Genomic DNA, 8,405 nt, shown 5'->3' with positions numbered 1-8,405 from the left:
CAATTAAAAGTGACAAATTAACAACTGAAAGTCAAAGTTAATTTAGTAATTACTGTTTAAAATGTAAAAGTAATAATACACGCATTTGTATGAAAATTTTTATCGCTAATAAAAATTAATGGTCAATTATTGGAACATAAGGTCTGTTCTTCATTATTAAACTAATGCACTTTTGCAACTTAAAAGGAAACAAGTAGAGAAGACCGGTGTTGATTATCATATGTTTCTTATTCAGCTGCTAGAAATGCTATTGTATTGTGGCTTCATAAGTATATCCTACGCAATGGTTGCATCCAACAAAGAAAGCTGTTTTGCTGTTGTAAAATGTGAATCTAATTAACATATACTCTTGGTTTCGGTCAAAATTAAAAGCATACACCAATCAGATTTATAAATCTTACAGTTGCAAAGCAGCTTTCTCTGTTCAACGCAACCAATGCTTCTCGATCATATGAGTGATTTGGAGAGCTTGATGTAACGTTTGCCTGTTATTTGAGAATTACTATTTTCAACAGTAAATAACATTTTTAAACTTCACTTAATCGTTAACAGAAAATACTAGAATAAACAAATCATATTTTTTGATAAGCCTTCTTGAAACTTTATATTTGTAGCAAATTTTGTGGCATATTATGATTTAATCGATCTAATCTTTTACGAGCGAGAATGTATGAAAATGAAAAGCGCGTTGGGATATAGGGAGACCGAATGTAGCTTCTATATTTGGTAGAATGTGAAATGTTTGTTGCATTTTGTGCCTGGGGGTCGTGATCGAGTTCGCTATTTTCTCCCTATGAGGCTCTTTAGTTGACAAGAATAAAAAAGTTCGTTAAGTTTACTAATTTTCTAAAATTTGGAATATTAATCCTAAATTCATAGGTATCACTACAATTAATGATAATATTTATAAAAAACAGCAATACAGACTTGTGTCTCATTTTTGTGTTATAACTGCTACACATATCTGATTAATCATTGCTTTTAAATATTTTTATTACTTTCTTTAAAAATTTGTTTCTGTTATAAAAAATAAATAATTTTAATTATTAGGTGCGCAACTAAGTTCTCACTGTTTTTTGATGAAAATACAACTTTATTGCGAAAAAATGGTTACAAATGAATCATTCAAAATATTGCCCATCGCTAGCGACAACTTTTTCCCATCTTTCTGGCAGAGCTCGAATACCGTCACGGTAGAAGTGTTCGTCTTTTGAGGCTATCCACGAATCAAGCCATTTTGAGATGTCTTCATATGAGCGGAACTGCTGATTAGCCAGACCATGTGCCATCGAACGGAACAAGTAATAATCGGACGGCGCAATATCTGGGGAATATGGCGGGTGGGGTAGGACTTCCCATTTGAGCGTTTCTAAGTAGGTTTTAACGGGTTTGGCAACGTGACGCCGAGCGTTGTCATGCTGTAGAATCACTTTTTCGTGCCTCTGCTCGTATTGTGGCCGCTTTTCGCGCAGTGCTCGGCTCAATCGCATCAATTGAATTCGATACCGTTCCCCAGTGATGGTTTCGTTCGGTTTCAACAGCTCATAATAAATAACACCGCCCTGGTCCCACCAAATACACAGCAAAACCTTCGCAGCGTGAATATTCGGCCGAGCCGACGACGTAGAAGCATGACCGGGCAGTCCCCATGATTTTGTTCTCTTTGGGTTGCTGTAATGAATCCATTTTTCATCACCCGTAACGATGCGATGAAGAAAACCCTTCCTTTTTTGCCGCTGGAGCAGTTGTTCACAGGCGAAAAAACGACGCTCAACGTCTCTTGGCTTCAAATCATAAGGAACCCAAGTTCCTTGTTTTTGAATCATTCCCAACGCATGCAATCGCTTGGAAATGGCTTGGCGGGTAACTCCTAATGCTGAAGCAAGCTCTTTTTGCGTTTGGCACGGATCCTCATCGAGCAATGCCTCCAATTCAGCGTCTTCGAAGGTTTTTGGCCTTCCTTCACGCGAACGGTCGTCAACATCGAAATCACCGTCTTTGAAGCGACGGAACCAATCACGGCACGTTGTTTCACTTAGAGCAGCATCTCCGTAAACTTTTTGGAGTTCTCGATGCGCTTCAGCCGCCGTTTTCTTCGAATGAAAGAAGAAAAGCAACACTTCCCGCAAATGACGATTATTTGGCACAAAATAAGACATTTTCATACAACCAAAAGTATATGACGCAAAAACAAAATCACTAATGTGTCAAAGCGGTTTGTTTACCATATGTCTAAGCTTGGTTCATGACGTTTTGGTTATGTCACAATCGACCAGCACTTACTACTGGAGCCATCTCTTGAAAAACAGCGGGAACTTAGTTGCGCACCTAATAATTAATGTTTAATCAAATTTCTTTATTTTTTATATTACTATTTATTTTTAATTTTATATTGTAGAATAATGTTTATAATTGTAAGAAAAATTTTAAAAATATTTCAATTTGTTTCGAATATGCAAATTTATTATTTAAAATATTTTGTGACAACTATTGTGACCGTATCGAGTATGATTGTCATATTTTTCATTAATTCTTTGAAATCTCACATTTCTTATTAAACTGATAATATAACTTAAATGTATCATACTTATAGTAAGGCAGAAGGATGGAAATATATGAAGGATGGAAATCTATAGAGAACTGGAAATTCTATTAGCAATGAATTAATAATAAAAAAGTAAAGTATGGCAATCAAGCTCGGTCTTCATTATGTAACTGTGAATTTTTAAGTTAATAAGAAAAAAACTAGTGCAAACTAATGCTGCCAATTCAGATGTAAGGAACAGATCTATTGGGTGAGTGCAAAAGTTCGTGCGGAGTTTGTAAATAAAAGTCACACAGTGATTAGGCAAACAAAAATCTTTATTCAATCAATGATATATTCTCCATCGTTTTCTATAATCTTTTCCCAACGTTCTGGCAGCATACGGATGCCTCGATCATAAAAACTGCGCGGTTTAGATTCGAAGAACGAAGAGACGCCGTTTTTTAAGGCCTCCAAAGAGTCAAAGTTTTTTCCATTTAAATAATTTTGCAATGACCGGAACAAGTGATAATCAGATGGTGCGATATCAGGAGAATACGGTGGATGCGTTAAGACATCCCATTTCAGGCTCTTCAGTTTGCGCAGCATCTTTTTCGAAACGTGTGGTCTGGCGTTGTTGTAATGAAAGACGACTCCCTTGCGATTTGACAAAATCGGACGTTTCTCTTTTATTTCTCGATTCAGATTGGTTAATTGGCGACAGTACTTGTCCGAATCAATCGTTTCGCCAGCGGGGAGAAGCTCGAAATAGATTATGCCATTGCAATCCCACCAAACAGAGAGCATCACCTTCATCCGGTGCAAACTGGCCTTTGGCATTGCGTCACCATGCTCACCTGATTGTTTCCATGTCCGTTTGCGCTGAACATTATTGTAGAGGACCCATTTCTCATCGCCCGTCACTAATCGATCCAAAAACGACTCGTTATTGAGCCGCCCGAGTAAAGAAACGGCTGCAGAAATTCGCTTGATTTTGTTGTTCTCGGTCAGCAAATGGGGCACCCATATATCGAGCTTCAAATCGAATCCCATCTTTTTTAAACGCCGAAAAGCGGTTGATCGGTCAACGTTTAGTGCTGTAGCAACTTCTTCTGTTGAAATTCGCGGATTATTGAGCACTAAAGTACGCAAAACATCGTCATCAATGTCAGAAGGTCGACCAGAGCGTGGCTCGTCTTCAAGGTTAAATTCTCCGCGCCGAAATTTAGCAAACCATTTTTCCACAGTTCGTTTAGCTGGTGCTTCATCCTGATAAACATCCTGAATGTTTTTTACGGCTGCGGCAACGTTTATTCCCTTCCGAAACTCGTAAAGCATAACATGCCGTAAATGCACCTTATCGATACTCATTTTTACATATAATCTAAAAACTGAATTTTTACAAAGCATTATCTTATGAACGTCTATTGAAACAACTTTAAAATTATTTGTAATTGGAATCGGATTGCAATTGAATTCAATCATGCAAAAAATTCGTGATAGAACTGCCATATTTATTCCAAACTTGATTTCATGCAGCTATTTATGACTTACCAATTTTTTAATAATGTAGGCTAATTCACGTAGTTCGTCACACACCTGTGTGCTATGCTTTATCGGGTTAATTGAACACACAGGTTTATGTAATTAATTCAAGGACATAGCGTGTTAGGTACATAGCGTGTTTTTCCCACAAAAAGCGATACAGCGACTTCGGTGCAGCTGCAGTGAGATGCAAAGGCAGGACAGCAGTCTCAAAAATACTGTAACATAAGATATTAAAATTATACTGATAATGATACAGCTATTCCCACTTGATGCTACAAATGCTTGGAAACATTCTTCTGCTCTTTCTTTCTTCATTGAAAAGAAAGGACTAAAGGAACGCTTTTAAATATTTATAGTATTAATAAGTAGATTGCAACTTATGTCTCTATGTAAATCAATAAAGTCATCGACATTGTATGATTATACTGTCGATCTGCCGGTGACCGGCGTGATATTCCACATACAAAACTATGTCAAACATTTTACTTATTATATTTTACATGTTATATTGCATGAAAATAGTAGCTGGTAATGTACAAACGCTAACCCATCCATATCAAAATTTAATAAAATGTTAAATTAAACGAAGAATTTATTATTTTATATATATACATATATATTAAATTGGAACGTAAAATTATTCCTCGAACGTATACATAACCTATATTTTTCGATCAGCATAGTTTTGCGATATCAAAAGAATATCATAAAAATGTTATTTTATTTCATGTGCATAACGTGTTATTCATATGAAATTATTATTTAAACAATAAAATAATAACGTACCTTATGCGTTTCCCTTGATGCGCGCAGATATGCGAGGAGAACGTGTGAGAACGTGGTCGATCAGTCGGTGGTCGGACCGGAAATGATCAGCTATTCCAATGGGCGCGTTCAACAGACCAAGGCTGCGTTCCGTTTCACGCATGTGCGCGTATATATATTGGTATGTATATATAGTGTACGTCACGTATACTATAGATAAATGCGCGCACATGCGTGAAGGTACGGTCACATGAACGGGAATGAACGTGCGGGACGGAAGATGCGTGATTCAAACAGCCAATCAACGCCCTTCCAAACTTTTATATCCCGCATGTCTGCGTTTTATATAAAACATTTACATTAAAATAATACAACTATATCCTAAAAGGATCTCAGGATATCCCGGGAGATATTCAGGATGATCCTGAGAATATCCTGTGCTATCTAGATATCCTGAAAAGATCCCAGGATATCCCGGAACATATTTAGGATGATCCTGAAGACATCCTGTGCTATCTAGGTATCCTGAAAAAATCCCAGGACATCCTAGGACATATTCAGGATGATCCTGAGGACGTCCTGTGCTATTTAGGTACATACATATAAATTATAAATTAAATTATATATATATATATATATATAGCTAATTTAATTTAAGACATTACATGTGAGGTTGTGATTGGTGTGTACGACATACATGTGGAATATAACAACGTCTTCCGACTGATTGTAAATGCACCTAATGAACGTGCGATCGAGGGAACGAAGATACGAGAGTTTCAAACACTAATCTTTTTATTAGCTGTACAGATTGAAAAATCCTTTTGCACAATGAAAGTACTTATAATAACGAAGGCCGGAAGACAAAGTTTTATGTAAAATTCAATGAAAAATTTTACAATTACAGTTTCCTTGTCATAACATTACTCCACGCATGAAACAGACAAGGATAGTACGATCGTATCTGCCTGTAGCTCCATCGATCATGATTATGCGGAACTAATCTACTGTTCTGTTTTATCCAAAAATGTAGCAAACACAATTCCGTATGCATTACATTTTTCTCAAACACTATTTTTTTTACACTGACTTCTAAGCTCATTTCTGTTACTTCAGTTTTATTCTTTCATATTATGGCTAGTACGGAAGCAAAAGCTTTTGCATGGATAAACTGCAGAACTTTTAATTAATAAGTAAAGTTACGAGCTGACACAAAACATGATAACGAAACTGTAATTTTGTAATTTTTCATTGAATTTTACATAAAACTTTGTGTTCCGTACTTCGTTATTATAAGTACTTTCGCTGTACAAAAGAATTTTTCAATCCGTATAGCTAATAAAAAGAATAGTGTTTGAGAAAATTGAGTCAATTTGTCGGTAAAACATACGACTCCAGGATCCCCTTAAGCCAGCGGCACACGGTGCTTGTTTTCGTGCTGGATTGCTTGCTGGATGAAAATACTGCGTTCTGATTGGTGCATTTCCATCCATCTTCGGAAATGTACCAATCAGAACGCAGTATTTTCATTTAGCAAGCACGAAAACAAGCACCGTGTGTCGCTGGCTTTAACTATCTCTCTCACTCAGCTCTGACCGCACGAGACAAAGGCTGTGTTCCAAAATGTAATTCAAGCACTGGCAGCACTGTGAACACCGTTCCAAAATTCATTACAGCACGCTGCGACAGTGATGTGGGAGCTTGATGACGTCATTAATTTTGTCGTCACTTCCTACTGTGACTGCTGTGGCTAGAGAGGTGAAGTAGCTGCAGCATTAATATGGCAACTATCATGGAAGATATCATTCTAATCGACGTCGAAAATAATATTGAATATAAACTTATATTATCGAAGAAAGCAAGAAATGGTAAGTATGTATATATGTCTTTATTGTTCTCCTATTGGAGTTACAATTCGTTCCACATTCTCCTCCTTTCCTTCTCCGCCGCCTTACATTCTATGCTCTCTCTACGCCTCCCGCCTTTCTCTCCCCCTTCCCTCCAACACACACACACACACACCCCTCTCTCTCCTGCCCAATCTCTTGCCTATCACTTACATACTATGTGACGCATGGCGTGCGTCCGTGCAAGTCCTTCCCGCTTACGGTGTAGACTAGGGCTCCGCCGAGATCCGGCCCGTCGGAACCCAGAGGCGGGAAGGGCTCGTGCTCAACTGACGCGTTTGCATGTGAGTTAATAATGCTTTATTAAACAAAAATAAGGGATCTAGTAAAATATAATACGCCGAGATCGGCCGAGACGGCAGTGGTGGTTTGGTTTCGCAAACCACCACTGCCGCAAACGGGGTCGCTTGACCAGTGTCGCACGATTGCTCTCCTGTGACGACAAGGCGGTCGCTTCCGTTCGGGGATCGCTCGCTCGCTGATCGGTTCTCTTCGCCCAGGCGGGTCGTCGTGCCCGTCGTCGCGATTCTCGCAACGTGCACCCGTGACGCCAAAATCGGCACGCTTGCCGAGTCTTTCGATCTCAGGGGGTTCCGCCCCGAATGTCGGTCTCGCTCGCGACGGTGGGACTCTCGCCCCTGTGAAATCACGAGTATGCTCGTGTCGGGTACGGCGAGGACTCTCGCCCCGGGAAATCACGAATACGCTCGTGTCGGGTACGGCGAGGACTCTCGCCCCGGGAAATCACGAGTACGCTCGTGTCGGGTACGGCGAGGACTCTCGCCCCTGGGAATTCACGAGTACGCTCGTGTCGGGTACGGCGAGGACTCTCGCCCCGTGAATCACGAGCACGCCCGTGTCGGGTATGGCAAGGACTCTCGTCCCAGGAAATCACGAGTACACTCGCTACAATGCCGGAGAACTCTCGGGCTGGTCGGTGACTCGTTTCTCTCCGACGAGACGTCAGAAGGAAAAGGTGTCTCTCGTGAGTCGCACGGCGCCTTATATCGGCCGCCCGTACGACTCCGGATCGTTCCCCCTCTGTATCCCGTGGTACGGAATACATATGATGGCCGCATGCCGCGCGCGCCGAGGCGGTCCTTGCCTCCACGCGCGTACCGCGTGCTCGCTCGCTCCTTTGTTTCTTTCGCTCGCTCGCGGTTCTTCTCGCTCGCTTGCTAATTCGTCCGCTCGCTTGCACCCTGCGCAGGGTGCATGACCCGTGGTCGAAATGCATTTCGCGCGGCCCGAGTAGTAACGATCGGCGTATCGTTACAACTACTTATATCCTACTTAACTCTAACTTATATCTATCTTACATACTACTTAATTCTACTTATTTCTACTTAAAAACTATTGTGGGACTTCCGCTTCCCATTTTTTCCTCTCTCTCTCTCCCCTCCCTCCCTCCCCCTCTCTCACGTTCCACCACTCTGCTCCCTCCCCCTACCCCCATTCGCCTCCTCCCCTCTCCCTCCACTCTTCTATCATCCTCATCCACTTCTCTTCCTCTCCTCCCTCTCCCAACATCTTCTCCACTATTTCTGCCCATCCTATCTCTTCCCTTCCTTCCCACCTCATACATTCCTCCCATATGTGTTCCCATGTTTCCTCCTCCTCCCCGTACATTCTACACTTCCTTTTTCTTCCTTCTCCCAATA

At 40.6% G+C, this 8,405-nt stretch overlaps 1 long non-coding RNA gene across 2 annotated transcripts; it reads right to left on the bottom strand.

The window, feature by feature from the left end:
- Positions 1 to 3,774: 3,774 nt before the first annotated feature.
- LOC112590615 (uncharacterized) lies at positions 3,775 to 4,975 on the bottom strand. 2 transcript variants are annotated; one of them, XR_003114344.1, is made up of 3 exons: positions 4,859 to 4,975; positions 4,079 to 4,287; positions 3,775 to 3,793 (listed from the first exon to the last, which is right to left on the bottom strand). It is a non-coding gene; the product is annotated as an uncharacterized LOC112590615 (long non-coding RNA). The 2 variants fall into 2 exon arrangements; XR_003114343.1 differs by lacking the exon at positions 3,775 to 3,793 and adding an exon at positions 3,838 to 3,915.
- Between the last annotated feature and the right edge of the window lie 3,430 nt (positions 4,976 to 8,405).

The sequence above is a fragment of the Harpegnathos saltator genome, unplaced genomic scaffold, assembly GCF_003227715.2.
Source record: "Harpegnathos saltator strain DR-91 unplaced genomic scaffold, Hsal_v8.6 scaffold93, whole genome shotgun sequence".
Taxonomy (NCBI): Eukaryota; Metazoa; Arthropoda; class Insecta; order Hymenoptera; family Formicidae; genus Harpegnathos; species Harpegnathos saltator.
Note: the sequence above shows the minus strand (reverse complement) of the source record. Positions and strands in the feature narration are given on the sequence as shown.